At 45.9% G+C, this 20711-nt stretch overlaps 1 protein-coding gene across 1 annotated transcript in view; it reads left to right on the top strand.

Moving 5' to 3' along the window:
• The first annotated feature begins 1575 nt into the window (after positions 1 to 1575).
• LOC115163905 (tumor necrosis factor receptor superfamily member 19L) overlaps positions 1576 to 20711 on the top strand; it is a 42377-nt gene continuing 23241 nt past the window's right edge. The window contains exon 1 of the mRNA XM_029716106.1: positions 1576 to 2059. The gene's annotated coding sequence lies outside the window, so the exon portion shown is untranslated. The remainder of the gene's footprint in view (positions 2060 to 20711) is intronic.

Genomic DNA, 20711 nt, shown 5'->3' with positions numbered 1-20711 from the left:
TCACACTACTTCTAACCGTCATAATACATTTCTGTTGCCATCCTAGTACATTTCATTAACCTTTCTGCCAGTGTGTGAAAGAAGTCTATTGTGTAATGTAAATATTGGTATATATTACCGTTTTTTTCTGTAAATAGTGCACCCACTGTCCTCAATTGTTGATATGAATCTAATGGCATATTTTTATATACTTGTGTGTGTTTTTTCTCCTCTGGCATGTGCTGTCAGTCACATTTAAATTATAACTGCCACAAAATTACAACAAGAGAAAGGAAACAGCGTCTATGGTTATACTTCAGTTGTCATGGTTACTTCACCGTTTTCTTCCTGTAGCCGTTTCTGTTTCGTCACTTCTTCTTTGGAATTAAATAATTTCACTGGTGCCAGACTCCCAGGTGTCTGTAGCAGTTCTTACCGCCACTGGGAGTTGGGATGTCTGTCTGTCTGTCTGTCTGTGTCTGTCTGTTTGTCTGTCTCTGTCTGTAACAGTTCTTACCGCCGCTGGGAGTTGGGATGTCTGTCTGTCTGTCTCTGTCTGTCTGTCTGTCTCTGTCTGTCTGTCTCTGTCTGTCTGCACACCTTGTAGTTTTCCAGAGCCAGGAGTGAAGAATACTGATTCATGGACTTGGCCAGGAACAACTCTGGACCCCATCTATGGGATCTAACTTCTAACTCAAGATCTCAGGCAAGAAGGCATCAGTACAGCAGTTATTGTAGGAGAGGTGAGGACTTGCACTCTCATAATGAGGTAGCCCTGCCTACGGCCTAAAACTGTCACCCTCTGACCAAGAGGGTGAAGGTTCAGATCCCACCCGTGACCCTAACACCACCACCGTGACTGTAAGTTCTCTGTACCAACACAATGTATAGTACTGGAAGATCCCTGGATGAACCATTATCACACACAGCAAAGTGAAATGCTCTGATAAATGACCTGCATTTGTGGGCTGGGAATGAATGTCTACGCTCACACACGCTCAATGAATGAACACACACGACCGATTGAGACGTGTTGCACAATAGACCTCCTGTTGATAGTGTGTCATAGACTCACACAGTCAGACCAGTGGAACATTTCAGAATGTTAGGTTTTCACAATTAGTGGAAAAGTTCAGGGATTGAGTGAGGATGTTAGGTTTTCACAATTATCTACTGTAAATAGAATAAAGTTAGCTTTATCAGAAGATTATCTTTGAGACTGATTTTGTGTGTGTGTGTGAGAGGGAGGGAGAGAGAGAGGGTAGGCTATTTCTATTTCAGGCTATTTTGCGAAATGCTGCATCTGCAGGTTGAGAGAGGGAGTGAATTGAATCTCAATCATGGAGGGAGAGAGAATAAGGACAGTGAATTTGTATCCCATCCTTTATCTAAACCCTCTACTTTGGTGATGATGTCATTACAGGCTCTCTGATTTATATAAGGCCCAGTGTCATGTACAGTACAAGCATTCTTTTTGCATAGGCTGCCCCCTTTAAAATACTTGCAGTCTTGATTCTGTCATACATTTTCAACTTTGATGTGTTGATTTTGCATAAGTAAGTCTAGTACATGCAGCCTGTGGGCCAAGTCAGTAAGGTTAGTAAAATTAGGTGGTCAGGTGTGTATAAACTATGTATGCCTGCCTCTGTCATCATAGCAAAGCTTTAGACGCCCTGATGATGCACGAGCAGGCTGCTAAGAGGCGAGGCGGATGAATCCCGACAGATGGCTCCCGGTCCGGTTAACTCACCGCCGTTGCCGTCCGGTGCGCGTGGATTCCCCGCATTGACTCGTGATGAGTTCAGCAGCAGAGGAGGCGGGGGGGAAATGAGGGGGCCCGCGCGCGCCACACGGGTTTCAGCCGGTGACGTAGCAGCCCGTAAACTCACCGAGCAACATTACTGTATTTACATTTCTGGATCAGAGAACTGGCGAGGTGTAGGCCTACTTCCTACCGGCATTTTATCTCTGTTTCTAAAATATCCCTTTTATATATATAGATATAAATATACAGCGTACGCGAATATCTGACAATGATCGTCCCAGACCACTGATTTAACCCTATTTAACCACCAATCTGGTAAGTGTATAAACTTTTAGTTTATGATTTTGCTTGTTTCATGTTACAGCCTCGTTTGTCTGTCTCTTCTGCTATTGGTTTGACAGCTTTTTGAACGTTTTATACGGTTCTGTAAGGTATAGCTAGGCTTGTACTTTAGAGCTGGCTCTTACAATGAAGATGTTTCTCTTCCGATTGAATTGAATTTGAGTTGTGGTGTTTTAACATCTTGCTATAGCATGCAATCGTTCCCCCCATTTTGTTAATAGCCTATACTTTTGGGGATCTATAAGGATGGGAAGTATATGTACCACTTTGTTTGGTTATATTCACTGAAACGATGTTACCACGAGTTAATGCTCGTGTTCAAGTTTATCCTAATGTCTTGTGTTGTGAGGTCCATGTTTAGAATAGGCTGTTGTAACATATTTTGTGTTGCTCTGAGTCTGTGGGATAGTAAAATGAAAGTGATTGGCGCATTTAGAGATGCATGTCCCTCGCCACAGAAAGCAACGCTGTTCCCTCGTCATGGACAGCGCATGATGCCATGTCTTTATGACTCATGTGTCGCATATAGTCTTAGATGAACTTGAGCAGTAGCCAAGGCTGGGCTATATCCATAATACATCATGAAAATTGTATAATCTGTTATTAGGGCACAATAAACATAGATATTCATAGTTAGAAAGTTGTCAAAACTTAAGAGGTTCTTCTGTCAAATTTTCTCAACTCACTTCTAAAGTATCCGGATAGTCTGTGAGGGGACACGTTTTACGTGAGATGTGATCCGTTATATTGTAACTAAGGTCTTGTAACTAAGGTCTTGTAACTAAGGTCTTGTAACTAAGGTCTTGTAACTAAGGTCTTGTAACTAAGGTATTTTAAACTGTCGCCTATCTGTGGCGCACGCGCTCCACCACGCACTACCGCGGCTGTGTGCGTGATGACATCACTGTAGCTAATTCATTATGGAACCTTCAGGGTTTCCGCTATTGACAACTGCCACTCGGTCATTATTGACTATATCGTAAATATTTGAATTAGCTTTTTGGTTTAAGGTCAGGGTTAGGCATAAAGTTAGCAGTGTGGTTAAGGTTAGGTTTAAAATCACATTATAAGAAGAGAAATGATAGAAATAGGCGGGGTTTATTACTTTGTGGCTGTGATAACTAGTGATGACCACAGTGGATAGACTATTTGTCACTACGGGTTGGTATCACAGCCCGAAAATAAATAAAACCCCAGGTAGGTTTCAACTCAGCAATAAGGCCCGAGGGGGTGTGGTATATGGCCAATACACCACGGCTAAGGGCTGTTCTTATGCAGGATGCAACATGGAGTGCCTGGACACAGCCCTTAGCCATGGTATATTGGTCATATACCACAAACCCCTGAGGTGCCTTATTGCTATTATAAACTAGAAACACATGTTTGTCATACCCGTGGTATATGGTCTGATAAACAACGTCTGTCAGCCAATCAGCATTCAGGGCTCGAACCACCCAGTTTATAATGATGTATAAACCCTGGATTGCTGTTGCGATGTATTGACCAATGAGAGGCTTTGAAGCCACCGGTCGGCCATATTGGCACTCCTCAGAAGACGCAGCGCTCCATAGGAATCAATGGAATTCTATATTATTTCAAGTACTGTATAATTCCAATATTTGTTTCATGGACAAAATGAAATGTATTTAACCATTTTTGTTGCTGTAGTGAGGACAGTAACATTTGAATCTTAAAAAAATGGTACTTGAAGAAAATATTTGTATAGTTTTATGTTTAGCTCACATAATGTAATGTTAAAGTATTAATGTCTACATTTGTTTTTGCCACGTTTATTAAATTGCAGCCACCTTAATACATAAATTACTTTCTATAGCTCCCAAAATGGTGGGGGAGTGCCAAGACGGAGGTGTGGTGGATACAACAGGGCCCGTCAATCAACTAGTGTGTGTGTGTGTATGTATATATATATATATATATATATATATATATATATATATATATATATATATATATATATATATATATATATATATATATATATATGAGAAAGAGAGAACCAGTCAAAAGTTTGGACACACTTACACATTCAAGGGTTTTTCTTGATTTTTACTATGTTCTACATTTTAGAATAATAATGAAGACGTCAAAACTATGAAAAAACACATATGGAATCATGTAGTAACCAAAAAAGTGTTAAACAAATCAAAATATATGTAATATTTTAGATTCTTCAAAGTAGCCACCCTTTGCCTTGATGACAGTTTTGCACACTCTTGGCGTTCTCTCAACCAGCTTCACGAGGTAGTCACCTGGAATGCATTTCAATTAACATGTGTGCCTTGTTAAAAGTTAATTTGTTGAATTTATTTCCTTTTTAATGCGTTTGAGCCAATCAGTTGTGTTGTGACAAGGTAAGGGTGGTATACAGAAGATAGCTCTATTTAGTAAAAGACCAAGTCCATATTATGGCAAGAACAGCTCAAATAAGCAAAGAGAAACGACAGTCCATCATTACTTTAAGACATGAAGGTCAGTCAATACGGAACATTTCGGGACTTTGAAAGTTTCTTCAAGTACAGTTGCAAAAACCATCAAGCGCTATGTAGAAACTGGCTCTCATGAGGACCGTCACAGGAAAGGAAGTCCCAGAGTTCTCTGCTGCAGAGGAAAAGTTCATTAGAGTTAACTGCACCTTAGATTGCAGCACAAATAAATGCTTCACAGAGAACAAGTAACAGACACATCTCAACATCAACTGTTCTGAGGAGACTGCGTGAATCAGGCCTTCATGGTCGAATTGCTGCAAAGAAACCACTACTAAAGGACACCAATAAGAAGAAGAGACTTGCTTGGGCCAAGAAACACGAGCAATGAACATTAGACAGGTGGAAATCTGTCCTTTGGTCTGATGAATCCAAATTTGCGATTTTTGGTTCCAACCGCCGTGTCTTTGTGTGGTTCCCACCGTGAAGCATGGAGGTGGGGGTGCTTTGCTGGTGACACTGTCAGTGATTTATTTAGAACTCAAGGCACGCTTCACCAACATGGCTACCACAGCATTTTGCAGCGATACTCCATCCCATCTGGTTTGCGCTTAGTGGGACTATCATTTGTTTTTCAGCAGGACAATGACCAAAAACACACCTCCAGGCTGTGAAAGGGCTATTTAACCAAGAGGGAGTGATGGAGTGCTGCATCAAATGACCTGGCCTCCACAATCACCCAACCTCAACCCAATTGAGATGGTTTGGAATGAGTTGGACCACAAAGTGAAGGAAAAGCAGCCAACAAGTGCTCAGCATATGTGGGAACTCCTTCAAGACTGTTGGAAAAGCATTCCTCATGAAGCTGGTTGAAAGAATGCCAAGAGTGCAAAGCTGTCATCAAGGCAAAGGGTGGCTACTTTGAAGAATCTAAAATCTAAAATATATTTGGATTTGTTTAACACTTTTTTTGCTTACTACATGATTCCATATGTGGTATTTCATAGTTTTGATGTCTTCACTATTATTCTACAATGTAGAAAATAGAAATAAAGGAAAACCCTGGAATGAGTAGGTGTCCAAACTTTTGACTGGTACTGTGTGTGTGTGTGTGTGTGTGTGTGTGTGTGTGTGTGTGTGTGTGTGTGTATGTGTGTATATATATATATATATATATATACTGCTCAAAAAAATAAAGGGAACACTTAAACAACACATCCTAGATCTGAATGAAAGAAATAATCTTATTAAATACTTTTTTCTTTACATAGTTGAATGTGCTGACAACTAAATCACACAAAAATAATCAATGGAAATCCAATTTATCAACCCATGGAGGTCTGGATTTGGAGTCACACTCAAAATTAAAGTGGAAAACCACACTACAGGCTGATCCAACTTTGATGTAATGTCCTTAAACAAGTCAAAATTAGGCTCAGTAGTGTGTGTGGCCTCCACATGCCTGTATGACCTCCCTACAACGCCTGGGCATGCTCCTGATGAGGTGGCGGATAGTCTCCTGAGGGATCTCCTCCCAGACCTGGACTAAAGCATCCGCCAACTCCTGGACAGTCTGTGGTGCAAAGTGGCGTTGGTGGATGGAGCGAGACATGATGTCCCAGATGTGCTCAATTGGATTCAGGTCTGGGGAACGGGCGGGCCAGTCCATAGCATCAATGCCTTCCTCTTGCAGGAACTGCTGACACACTCCAGCCACATGAGGTCTAGCATTGTCTTGCATTAGGAGGAACCCAGGGCCAACCGCACCAGCATATGGTCTCACAAGGGGTCTGAGGATCTCATCTCGGTACCTAATGGCAGTCAGGCTACCTCTGGCGAGCACATGGAGGGCTGTGCGGCCCCCCAAAGAAATGCCACCCCACACCATGACTGACCCACCGCCAAACCGGTCGTGTGTGTGTGTATATGTATATATATATGTGTATGTGTATATATATATATATATATATATACTGAACAAAAATACAAACGCAACATGTGAAGTGTTGGTCCTATGTTTCATGAGCTGAAATAAAAGATCCCAGAACTGTTCCATACCCACAAAAAGCTTATTTCTCTCAAATTATGTGCACAAATTTGTTTACATCGCAGTTAGTGAGCATTGCTCTTTTGCCAAGATAATCCATCCACCTGACAGTGGTGGCATACCAAGAAACTGATTTAACAGTATGATCATTACACAGCTGCACCTTGTGCTGGGGACAATGAAAGTCCACTCTAAAATGTGCAGTTTTGTCTCACAACACAATGCCACAGTTGTCTCAAGTTTTGAGGGAGCGTGCAATTGGAATGCTGACTGCAAGAATGTCCACCAGAGCTGTTGCCAGAGAATTTATGTTCCCGTGGTGGTGGTGGTGGGGTTATGGTATGGGCAGGCATAACTGACAGACAACAAACAACAACAAACATTTTATCGATGGCACAGAGGTACCGTGATGAGATCCTGAGGCCTATTGTCGTGCCATTCATCCACCACCATCGCCTCATGTTTCAGCATGATAATGCTGTGTTGCACTGGTAAATGGAGATGTGTTGCACTGGTAAATGGTGGTCACACCAGATACAGACTGGTTTTCTGTTCCACACCCCTACCTTTATTTTTAAGGTATCTGTGACCAACAGATGCATATCTGTGTCCACAGTTATGTGAAATCCATAGATTAGGGCCAAATGAATTCATTTAAATTGACTGATTTCCTTAAATGAACTGTAACTTAGTAAAATCTTTGAAATTGTTGCATGTTGCGTTTCTATTTTTGTTCAGTGTACGTCTATCATTGATAGGTTTAGGTTAGACTGAACTTGAATGACATGCCCGTGACTATTTGAATGGAGTTGACTGTGGTACTCCTATAGCCATCTGACAACTGGCCTACCTGGTTAAATCAAGGTGAAATAAACAAACTGACGGTTGGTCTCTGACGCTATCCAGAGGTGTGACTTACTAGTTATGCCATAATTGTTCCATCATTGTAATGCCTTGCCAACTGGGTGTGTTAGGTCTATCTGTAATATCTACTGTATTTGTGTGTGTGTGTTTTGGCAAACCATGGATTGGCCCTGTGCAGAACTGAATCTATTTTATGGATGTCGTTTAACTGGCCACAGACTGTAGCCAGCCAGTCGACATGCATTTCATTTCTCTTAAACTATCCTCTGTCATTGCCCACAAAAGGCAAACGACCCAGCAGTGATTAAAGTGTTTGATGTCCCCAGAGGAGGACATACTGTATCAGCATTAACCCTGCTGAGACACACACACACACACACACACACACACACACACACACACACACACACACACACACGTGTACTATGGACACACACACATTCTATGGACACACACACATGTACTATGGACACACACACACACGTTCTATGGACACACACACACACACACACACACACACACGTACTATGGACACACACACACCTCTGACACACACACACACACACGCATGTACTACGGACACACACACACACACGCATGTACTATGGACACACACACACACACACGTTCTATGGACACACACACACACACACATGTACTATGGGCACACACACATGTACTATGGACACACACACACACACGTTCTATGGACCCAGACACTGATGCTCCTGAAGCTTTCTCCAAGAGGAGGAGAGTCATGTTATCATGCAGGCCAAATTCTTGGCAGAAAGTTCCATTGTGAAGGGCCAAATTCCTGCTTGGTTAAATAAATAGGAGCCAATCCACTGCAGCTGAGGAGAGGAGAGGGTCTTTCATAACTCACTCGTCTGTCTGTCTGTCTCCTGTCTCTGTCTGTCTCTGTCTGTCTGTCTCTGTCTCTGTCTGTCCTGTCTGTCTGTCTGTCTGTCTCTGTCTGTGTCTGTCTGTGTCTGTCTGTGTCTGTGTGTCTGTCTCTGTCTGTCTCTGTCTGTCTCTGTCTGTCTCTGTCTGTCTGTGTCTGTCTCTGTCTGTCTCTGTCTGTCTGTGTCTGTCTCTGTCTGTCTGTCTGTCTCTGTCTGTCTCTGTCTGTCTGTCTGTCTGTCTGTCTGTCTGTCTGTCTGTCTGTCTGTCTGTCTGTCTGTCTGTCTGTCTGTCTGTCTGTCTGTCTGTCTGTGTCTGTGTGTCTGTCTCTGTCTGTCTCTGTCTGTCTCTGTCTGTCTCTGTCTGTCTGTGTCTGTCTCTGTCTGTCTCTGTCTGTCTGTGTCTGTCTCTGTCTGTCTGTGTCTGTCTCTGTCTGTCTGTCTGTCTCTGTCTGTCTCTGTCTGTCTCTGTCTGTCTGTCTGTCTGTCTGTCTCTGTCTGTCTGTCTGTCTGTCTGTCTGTCTGTCTGTCTGTCTGTCTCCCTCCCTCCCTGTTAGTGGCCTGGGGTAGGACTGGTTATGTAATGTGTAGGGCTTTGTGACCTGACCAGGGAAACCTCTGGGTCCTACATTTTTTTATTTATTTTACCTTTATTTAACTAGGCAAGTCAGTTAAGAACAAATTCTTATTTACCATGATGGCCTAGGAACAGTGGGTTAACTGCCTTGTTCAGGGGCAGAACGACAGATTTAAATGAGAGGGGTTCACCCCAATACCTTCTGGTAGAGAAGGTGTGAGCCAAGCATGGCCTGGATATAGACGAGGGTCTGTCTATGTGGGAGTTTGCATCCCGTTATTGGTTTGTGAGTTTGTAATTTCTTTGAGTGAATGTCTTGTCTCAAGGAGGAGGGAAAGACATGAAAGGGAGAGGTTAAGAACAGTGGGAAAGGAGGTGGAGAAGGAGTGAAAGGGAGAGGTTAAGAACAGTGAGAAAGGAGGTGGAGAAGGAGTGAAAGGAATGTCACCCAGCATGCCTCGACAGACAAACAGGCAGACAGACAAACAGGCAGACAGACAAACAGGCAGACAGACAAACAGGCAGACAGAGAGACAGGCAGACAGACAGAGAGACAGGCAGGCAGACAGAAAAGAGGAGACACCACAATCAAGCTCTTAAATGTCCCAGCTGATAGTGACTGTAACTGTGGTTACTCCAACAGCAACTGTAACCAACAGGAACTGCAGCCTCTCACCTCCATGAGGATTTGGGACAAGAGGAGGAAACCAACCTAAACTTCATACGTTACACTGTGTTCACTGGACACACACACACACACACACACACTGTTCAAAGTCATACATGATCTATTGTAATAGTTAACAGGTCAGGTATATGAGTTGTGGATCTTACTTTGGCTCTCCTACACACCTTGAAAACGTTTAATACCCTGACTTAAAAACATTTTGGCCTGTGTGTGTGTGTGTGTGTGTGTGTGTGGGAGTGGGATACAGCGGTGTGGCTGGGCTGTAATCAAGCCGTCAGTCTGTCCTGCCGTACATACAGTAAAGTGAGCAGTAGGGAACACATGCCGGGCCACTGCAGTCCCCATCCCAATGTCAGCCAAGAATATCCCTGCCAAGGAAATTCCCACTTCAATCCCGAGTCTGAATTCGACCTGGGCCCAGTTCTCTGGATGCAGGGCTCAGGAACATTGTAATTGAAGGAGAGACTGCGACACAAGCCAGAGGAGGAACTTTTTCAGACCTGGAACGCTTTATCCTAGTCCTAGTGATCAGAGGGGGAACGATTCCAGAGACTCTGAGACACGAGCTAGAGAGGGGAACGATTCCAGAGACTCTGAGACACGAGCTAGAGGGGGAACTATTCCAGAGACTCTGAGACACGAGCCAGAGGGGGAACTATTCCAGAGACTCTGAGACACGAGCCAGAGGGGGAACTATTCCAGACTCTGAGACATGAGCCAGAGGGGGAACCATTCCAGAGACTCTGAGACACAAGCCAGAGGGGGAACTATTCCAGACTCTGAGACATGAGCCAGAGGGGGAACCATTCCAGAGACTCTGAGACATGAGCCAGAGGGGGAACCATTCCAGAGACTCTGAGACATGAGCCAGAGGGGGAACTATTCCAGAGACTCTGAGACACGAGCCAGAGGGGGAACTATTCCAGACTCTGAGACATGAGCCAGAGGGGGAACCATTCCAGAGACTCTGAGACATGAGCCAGAGGGGGAACCATTCCAGAGACTCTGAGACACGAGCCAGATGGGGAACTATTCCAGAACCCGGAGAGCTGTATTCCAGTGTCTGAGTGATCTCAGTTTTAGACACGCAGCGGAATTCCAAGTTTCAGGAGATGCTCAGAAACACTGCATTGGAATTAGGTTCTCTAATTTCTATAAAATAGACACACAGAAGCACACACACACACCTGATGAACCACATCTCAATTTCCTCTGAAATATTTGTGATTATAACCAAAGGCTTTTCTGCCCTCTTGTCTGTTAATTTGATTGGGTGAATCCAGGAGATGGGAGGGGCTAATATATGATGAAGAGGGGTGGGTCTAGGGGAGAAGGAAGACAGGGTGAAACCATCTATTCATTCAAGGTCAAAGTGTGAGATGTCAGGGAGTGCATGACTTTAGGAATGTCCTTTTCAGGACTTAGGTCAGCTGAAGCCACAGAAGAGGGACCACAGGAGTGGCAGCCATCTTAGAAAACAAGAAGCGACAAAAGCCACACTGCTGACAAACTGAGCAAGATGTGGCCACAGCTACGTCCAGCCAAACCTAATCACACACACACACACGCACGCACACATACGCACACGCACACACACATACGCACACACACATACATACACATACATACACAATCAAGCCTCCACTGCTTTGTGCCCAGGCTGAATTGTCTGTGATGGTTTGGAGCCTAGCCTCAGTCATTCATGCAACTATTTCAGCAGCCATGTTTGATGCCTAACTGCCTAACTATGACCGTCTGAAAAACAGAACAACCACCAAGTAATGACATGCTATTCAACACAGCAGGAAATTGAGACCTTGAATTTCCGCAGGCAGCATATTTTTCATAAAGATATTGATTCCAACTAAAATGTTTATGATGCATAAGTATATGTGTGTGAAATGTGGACAAACTGTAGGAGGTAAACTGATAGTTAGGAAAGGAGAAGAGATGAGGAAAGTAGCACCTGCCTCGACTGTAACACCCATGACTAAACCCCTGCTCATAAACACAGTCCACACACACACACACACACACACACACACACACACACACACACACACACACACACACACACTCATTGAGTCATTTAACATTCCCGAGAGCTGGTTATCATTCCCACCATGGGAGTCATGCCCATAAGAGGCACAAGGGCACGTGCCCCCTCAGTTTTGTCCTGTTTTTTAAAAACATTTGTGATAGGGCCTCCTGAGTGGTGCGGTGGTCTAATGTGGTCTAAGGTGGTCTAATGTGGTCTAAGGTGGTCTAAGGTGGTCTAAGGTGGTCTGATGTGGTCTGATGTGGTCTAATGTGGTTTAATGTGGTCTAAGGTGGTCTAAGGTTGTCTAATGTGGTCTAATGTGGTCTAAGACACTGCATCACAGTGCTAGCTGTGCCACTAGAGATTCTGGGTTCGAGTCCAGGCTCTGTCGCAGCCGGCCGCGACCAGGAGATCCATGGGGCAGCGCACAATTGGCCCAGTGTCGTCCGGGTTAGGGGAAGGTTTGGCCAGCGGGGATGTCCTTGTCCCATCGCGCTCTAGCAACCCCTGTGGCGGGCCGAGCGTAGTGCACGCTGACACCACCGCCTGGTGTAACGGTGTTTCCTCCGACACATTGGTGCTTCTGGGTTAAGTGGGAAGTTGTGTTTCGGCTCTCGACCTTCGCCTCTCCCGAGTCCGTATGGGAGTTGCAGCGATGAGACAAGACTGACTCCAAAATGACGTAATACCATTCATTTCGATTGGACACAAAATAATCTGAAACACAACAAAAACAAACAGAAAATGCATCCAACAAGTTTGTAAAGTTACATGCTTGATGTAATCATTGCGTACTAGGTATATGGGACCAAATACTAAACGTTAGGAATACTTTAATACACATTTAAGTGAATTTGTCCCAATACTTTTGGTTCTCTGAAATGGGGGACTATGTACAAAAAGTGCTGTAATTTCTAAACGGTTCACCCGATATGGATGGAAATACCTTCAAATTAAAGCTGTCAGTCTTCACTTTAACTTTGAAGTACAGAGCCAAAACAACAACATTGTCACCATCCCAATTTTTTTGGAGCTCACTGTAGATATGGTGTATTTATCAATGGGGCCATGTGATTCATTCCCTAACCTGAGCTCATTGTACATCCTTGACAGAGACTGCTAAGTGTGTCACGCTGTGTTGCTGAGGGAAACGGGGACAGTGTATTATCCATGCACCTCTGGTGTCCCTCTTCTGTTTCCATTGTGACATCAGATGTCGTACTCCAGCTTGCCGGAGAACTGGATGCAAATCACGGACTTGCGAGTTGATGTGATGAGCATGTAGTTTAGAGAGGATATCCTGTCCACTAATACTAATTCTATGGCTCTGTGTGTTATCCTGTCCACTAATACTAATTATATGGAGCTCTGTGTGTTATCCTGTCCACTAATACTAATTCTATGGAGCTCTGTGTGTTATCTTGTCCACTAATACTAATTATATGGAGCTCTGTGTGTTATCCTGTCCACTAATACTAATTCTATGGAGCTCTGTGTGTTATCCTGTCCACTAATACTAATTCTATGGAGCTCTGTGTGTTATCCTGTCCACTAATACTAATTATATGGAGCTCTGTGTGTTATCCTGTCCACTAATACTAATTATATGGAGCTCTGTGTGTTATCCTGTCCACTAATACTAATTCTATGGAGCTCTGTGTGTTATCCTGCCCACTAATACTAATTCTATGGCTCTGTGTGTTATCCTGTCCACTAATACTAATTCTATGGAGCTCTGTGTGTTATCCTGCCCACTAATACTAATTATATGGAGCTCTGTGTGTTATCCTGTCCACTAATACTAATTCTATGGCTCTGTGTGTTATCCTGTCCACTAATACTAATTCTATGGAGCTCTGTGTGTTATCCTGCCCACTAATACTAATTCTATGGAGCTCTGTGTGTTATCCTGTCCACTAATACTCATTCTATGGCTCTGTGTGTTATCCTGCCCACTAATACTAATTCTATGGAGCTCTGTGTGTTATCCTGTCCACTAATACTAATTCTATGGCTCTGTGTGTTATCCTGTCCACTAATACTAATTCTATGGCTCTGTGTGTTATCCTGTCCACTAATACTAATTATATGTCTCTGTGTGTTATCCTGTCCACTAATACTAATTCTATGGAGCTCTGTGTGTTATCCTGCCCACTAATACTAATTCTATGGAGCTCTGTGTGTTATCCTGTCCACTAATACTACTTCTATGTTTCTGTGTGTTTGTCTCTCTGTCGCACTCAGAGTGATGTCACCATGTCATTCCAGTGGAATTTTACCCCAGTGACATCACATAGTGTATCCTGTGTCTCTGTAAGAGATTGTTTGTGTATCTGGTTGGCTTCTCTCTCCTCCTCAGACGTCAGATGAACACTGCACAAGCTGAGAGTGTGGAATATTATCTTGATTGTGCCTCATTAAATTCCCCCCCCTCCCCAATAGAAGGCAAAAAAGATAAGACAAGGAGAGTGCTGGCGGGGATAATGTACCTCAGGAGATGCCTATATTAAAAAATACAGCACTCCCAGACTTATTCCAGTCACTCTTTTTGTGACTGTTGTGGTTTCATGCCTCCTATATCCCTGTTTCTTTAATCCCAAGGTTTTTCTCAGTGTGGCCAAGCATGACATCATGGGCCCAGAAAAAGACTTTACACACTTTGGCGGTGATTTCAGTCTTCACCCCAAACCACCGTGGAATGAGGCACATGTTTATACCATCTATTCATTCTTTTATTTGTTTTATTTTTTGGTCTTTTTTCACCCGCCAACAAAACAAAAACGTGACTGGCAAACAGTGGACATCCTATCCTATGTTTTTCATTGGTCAATCAAAGATGGGGGAGTTTGGCAAAGCCCAATAATTACTGTTTAACACAGCTGACCAGATGTAAATAGTATTTCTCCTTCTCTCCCTCCCTCCTCTTCTCTCCACTGTTCTTAACTTCCTATTCCTCTCTATCCTTAGTTTTTTCATTTCCAGTACCATCTTCTGCGTTTGTGCTGGTTCTTTATTATAGTCCGCTGTATTTTTCATTTTCAGTTACTTCACACTCTATTCCTCAGTCCATCTCTCTACCTCTGCGTGCCTCTCTACCTCTGTGTGCCTCTCATTGCCTCTCTACCTCTGTGTGCCTCTCATTGCCTCTCTACCTCTGTGTGCCTCTCATTGCCTCTCTACCTCTGCGTGCCTCTCTACCTCTGTGTGCCTCTCATTGCCTCTCTACCTCTGCGTGCCTCTCATTGCCTCTCTACCTCTGCGTGCCTCTCATTGCCTCTCTATCTCTGCGTGCCTCTCATTGCCTCTCTACCTCTGTGTGCCTCTGCCTCTCTACCTCTGCGTGCCTCTCATTGCCTCTCTACCTCTGCGTGCCTCATTGCCTCTCTACCTCTGCGTGCCTCTCATTGCCTCTCTACCTCTGCATGAAAGTGAATGAGTCTGAATTGGTTAGAGGGATGGAAGATGGAGGAGAGACTGAGAAAGGGGTAGTGAGCCGGATAGAAGAGGGATGGAAGAGAGAGGGGAGAGAGAGGAGGGATGGAAGAGGGAGGGGAGAGAGGAGGGGAGAGAGAGGAGGGAGGGGAGAGAGGAGGGGAGAGAGAGAGAGAGAGAGGGATGGAATAGAGAGGAGAGAGGGATGGAATAGAGAGGAGAGAGGGAGGGATGGAAAAGAGTGAGAGGAGGGATGGAAGAGAGAGGGGAGAGAGAAAGGAGGGATGGAAGAGAGGGGAGAGAGGGAGAGAAATGAGGAATGGAAGAGAGGGGAAGATAGAGAGGAGGGATGAGAGAGAGAGGAGGGATGGAAGAGAGAGGGGAGAGACAAAGTAGAAAACATTTAGGTCAATGTTCTTTGGTTTCACTCTTGGAAACCCTTCAAAGGATTCTCTTGATCAGGGCTTGATGATTGGTGGATTAGTTTCATCGGGGGTGTTAGTGCTGGACTGTAGCAGAAATGTTCAGACCCCATGTTTCCTAAAAGTACGCTCCCAAATCATTCCAATTTGTTGCTGGACAAGTTCCAAAACGGCAACTCTTAATTGCTTGTCCGGTTTTGTTCCTTCTCCCTATCGTGGTTTTATCGATCAGGAGGTTTTGCTCAAGCTGTCCCAAAGCAACAGCTTCTTAAGGCAGTGTAGCATTATGCCTGGCCAACGACCTGTAATTAGCCTACATCCAACCCTTTAGCCAAGGGTCTAAATATCACGCCTTATCGGCTAATGTAAGCCTGTCTGTCGACCTCTCCTCTCTCTCTCTCTATGTCCTTCTCTCTCTCTATCCATCTTTCCCTCTGTCTCGCTTTGTATGTGCTTGTGGGTGCTAAGAGATGGTTTGTCGTTGGTTCAGCGGCATGAATCTGCAGAGGTTGTTTCTGGAAGTGTGTGGGAGGATGGGAGGATGGGAGTGCTTTCCAGACCCGTGTTAAGTTATTTAACAGCCGAGACACACACACACACCCCCCCACTGCCCTCAGTTTAGTCATGGTACACAGATGTACTGTAAATATTCAGCTGTTTAGTTGGTCTGTGTAGAGCAGATGTACTGTAAATATTCATCTGTTTAGTAGGTCTGTGTAGAGCAGATGTACTGTAAATATTCATCTGTTTAGTTGGTCTGTGTAGATGTACTGTAAATATTCAACTATTTAGTAGGTCTGTGTAGAGCAGATTTACTGTAAATATTCAGCTGTTTAGTAGGTCTGTGTAGAGCAGATGTACTGTAAATATTCATCTGTTTAGTTGGTCTGTGTAGAGCAGATGTACTGTAAATATTCATCTGTTTAGTTGGTCTGTGTAGAGCAGATGTACTGTAAATATTCAACTATTTAGTAGGTCTGTGTAGAGCAGATTTACTGTAAATATTCAGCTGTTTAGTAGGTCTGTGTAGAGCAGATGTACTGTAAATATTCAACTATTTAGTAGGTCTGTGTAGAGCAGATGTACTGTAAATATTCAGCTGTTTAGTAGGTCTGTGTAGAGCAGATGTACTGTAAATATTCATCTGTTTAGTTGGTCTGTGTAGAGTAGATGTACTGTAAATATTCAACTGTTTAGTAGGTCTGTGTAGAGCAGATGTACTGTAAATATTCAACTGTTTAGTAGGTCTGTGTAGAGCAGATGTACTGTAAATATTCAACTGTTTAGTAGGTCTGTGTAGAGCAGATTTACTGTAAATATTCATCTGTTTAGTTGGTCTGTGTAGAGCAGTAGGGGATAGCATACAAAGACATACATCATTCAAATCTGTGTGTGTGTGTGTGTGTGTGTGTGTGTGTGTGTGTGTGTGTGTGTGTGTGTGTGTGTGTGTGTATAGCTCCGTATAGCACCGTATCGCTCCATATAGCACCACATCGCTCCGTATAGCTCCGTATCGCTCCGTATCGCTCCATATAGCACCACATCGCTCCGTATCGCTCCGTATAGCTCCGTATCGCTCCGTATAGCTCCGTATAGCACCGCATCGCTCCGTATAGCTCCGTATAGCTCCGTATAGCACCACATCGCTCTGTATAGCTCCGTATAGCTCCGTATAGCACCGCATCGCTCCGTATAGCTCCGTATAGCTCCGTATAGCACCGCATCGCTCCGTATAGCTCCGTATAGCTCCGTATAGCACCGCATCGCTCCGTATAGCTCCGTATAGCTCCGTATAGCACCACATCGCTCCGTATAGCTCCGTATAGCACCGTATAGCTCCGTATAGCTCCGTATCGCTCCGTATAGCACCGTATAGCTCCGTATCGCACCACATCGCTCCGTATAGCTCCGTATAGCACCGTATCGCTCCATATAGCACCACATCGCTCCGTATAGCTCCGTATAGTGCCGTATCGCTCCGTATCGCTCCGTATCGCTCCATATAGCACCACATCGCTCCGTATAGCTCCGTATCACTCCGTATCGCTCCGTATAGTGCCGTATCGCACCACATCGCTCCGTATAGCTCCGTATAGCACCGTATCGCTCCATATAGCACCACATCGCTCCGTATCGCGCCGTATAGTGCCGTATAGCTCCGTATAGCTCCGTATCGCTCCGTATAGCTCCGTATAGCACCGTATAGCACCGCATCGCTCCGTATAGCACCGCATCGCTCCGTATAGCTCCGTATAGCACCGCATCGCTCCGTATAGCACCGTATCGCTCCGTATAGCACCGCATCGCTCCGTATAGCTCCGTATCGCTCCGTATAGCTCCGTATCGCTCCGTATAGCTCCGCATCGCTCCGTATCGCTCCGTATAGCACCGCATCGCTCCGTATAGCTCCGTATCGCTCCGTATAGCACCGCATCGCTCCGTATAGCACCAAATCGCTCCGTATAGCTCCGTATAGCACCACATCGCTCCGTATAGCTCCGTATAGCACCACATTGCTCCGTATAGCTCCGTATCGCTCCGTATAGCACCGCATCGCTCCGTATAGCTCCGTATCGCTCCGTATAGCACCACATCGCTCCGTATAGCACCACATCGCTCCGTATAGCTCCGTATAGCACCACATCGCTCCGTATCGCTCCGTATAGCACCACATCGCTCCGTATAGCTCCGTATAGCACCACATCGCTCCGTATAGCTCCGTATCGCTCCGTATAGCACCACATCGCTCCGTATAGCACCACATAGCTCCGTATAGCTCCGTATCGCTCCGTATAGCACCGCATCGCTCCGTATAGCACCGCATCGCTCCGTATAGCTCCGTATCGCACCGCATCGCTCCGTATAGCTCCGTATCGCTCCGCATCGCTCCGTATCGCTCCGTATAGCTCCGTATAGCACCGTATAGCTCCGTATCGCTCCGTATAGCACCGTATCGCTCCGTATCGCTCCGTATAGCTCCGTATCGCTCCGTATAGCTCCGTATCGCTCCGTATAGCACCGTATAGCTCCGTATAGCACCGCATCGCTCTGTATAGCTCCTCATCGCTCCGTATCGCTCCGCATCGCTCCGTATAGCTCCGTATCGCTCCGTATCGCTCCGCATCGCTCCGTATAGCTCCGTATCGCTCCGTATAGCTCCTTATCGCTCCGCATCGCTCCGTATAGCGCCGCATCGCTCCGTATAGCACCGTATCGCTCCGTATAGCTCCGCATCTTTCCGTATCGCTCCGTATAGCTCCGTATCGCTCCGTATAGCTCCGTATCGCTCCGTATAGCACCGCATCGCTTCGTATAGCTCCGTATCGCTCCGTATAGCACCGCATCGCTCCGTATAGCTCCGTATCGCTCCGTATAGCACCGCATCGCTCCGTATCGCTCCGTATAGCTCCGTATCGCTCCGTATAGCTCCGTATCGCTCCGTATAGCTCCGTATAGCTCCGTATAGCACCGCATCGCTCCGTATCGCTCCGTATAGCTCCGTATAGCACCGCATCGCTCCGTATAGCTCCGCATCGCTCCGTATAGCTCCGCATCGCTCCGTATAGCTCCGCATCGCTCCGTATAGCTCCGTATAGCACCACATCGCTCCGTATAGCTCCGTATAGCTCCGTATAGCTCCGCATCGCTCCGTATAGCACCACATAGCTCCGTATCGCTCCGTATAGCACCACATAGCTCCGTATCGCTCCGTATAGCTCCGTATCGCTCCGCATTGCTCCGTATCGCTCCGCATCGCTCCGTATCGCTCCGTATAGCACCGCATCGCTCCGTATAGCTCCGTATAGCTCCGTATAGCACCGCATCGCTCCGTATAGCTCCGTATAGCTCCGTATAGCACCGCATAGCTCCGTATAGCTCCGTATAGCACCGCATCGCTCCGTATAGCTCCATATAGCACCACATCGCTCCGTATAGCTCCGTATCGCTCCGTATAGCACCGTATAGCTCCGTATAGCTCCGTATCGCTGCGTATAGCACCGTATAGCTCCGTATCGCACCACATCGCTCCGTATAGCTCCGTATAGCACCGTATAGCTCCGTATCGCACCACATCGCTCCGTATAGCTCCGTATCGCTCCGTATCGCTCCATATAGCACCACATCGCTCCGTATCGCTCCGTATAGCTCCGTATCACTCCGTATCGCTCCATATAGTGCCGTATCGCACCACATCGCTCCGTATAGCTCCGTATAGCACCGTATCGCTCCATATAGCACCACATCGCTCCGTATCTCTCCGTATAGTGCCGTATCGCTCCGTATAGCTCCGTATCGCTCCGTATAGCTCCGTATAGCACCGTATAGCACCGCATCGCTCCGTATCGCTCCGTATAGCACCGCATCGCTCCGTATAGCTCCGTATAGCACCGCATCGCTCCGTATAGCACCGTATCGCTCCGTATAGCACCGCATCGCTCCGTATAGCTCCGTATAGCTCCGTATCGCTCCGTATAGCTCCGTATCGCTCCGTATAGCTCCGCATCGCTCCGTATAGCTCCGTATCGCTCCGTATAGCACCGCATCGCTCCGTATAGCTCCGTATCGCTCCGTATAGCACCGCATCGCTCCGTATAGCACCGCATCGCTCCGTATAGCTCCGTATAGCACCACATCGCTCCGTATAGCTCCGTATAGCACCACATCGCTCCGTATAGCTCCGTATCGCTCCGTATAGCACCGCATCGCTCCGTATAGCTCCGTATCGCTCCGTATAGCACCACATCGCTCCGTATAGCACCACATCGCTCCGTATAGCTCCGTATAGCACCACATCGCTCCGTATAGCTCCGTATAGCACCACATCGCTCCGTATAGCTCCTTATAGCACCACATCGCTCCGTATAGCTCCGTATCGCTCCGTATAGCACCACATCGCTCCGTATAGCACCACATAGCTCCGTATAGCTCCGTATCGCTCCGTATAGCACCGCATCGCTCCGTATCGCTCCGTATAGCACCGCATCGCTCCGTATAGCTCCGTATCGCTCCGCATCGCTCCGTATCGCTCCGTATAGCACCACATCGCTCCGTATAGCTCCGTATAGCACCGTATAGCTCCGTATCGCTCCGTATAACACCGTATCGCTCCGTATCGCTCCGTATAGCTCCGTATCGCTCTGTATAGCACCGTATAGCTCCGTATAGCACCGCATCGCTCCGTATAGCTCCTCATCGCTCCGTATCGCTCCG

This window comes from Salmo trutta, chromosome 26 (genome assembly GCF_901001165.1).
Source record: "Salmo trutta chromosome 26, fSalTru1.1, whole genome shotgun sequence".
NCBI lineage: Eukaryota > Metazoa > Chordata > Actinopteri > Salmoniformes > Salmonidae > Salmo > Salmo trutta.
Note: the sequence above shows the minus strand (reverse complement) of the source record. Positions and strands in the feature narration are given on the sequence as shown.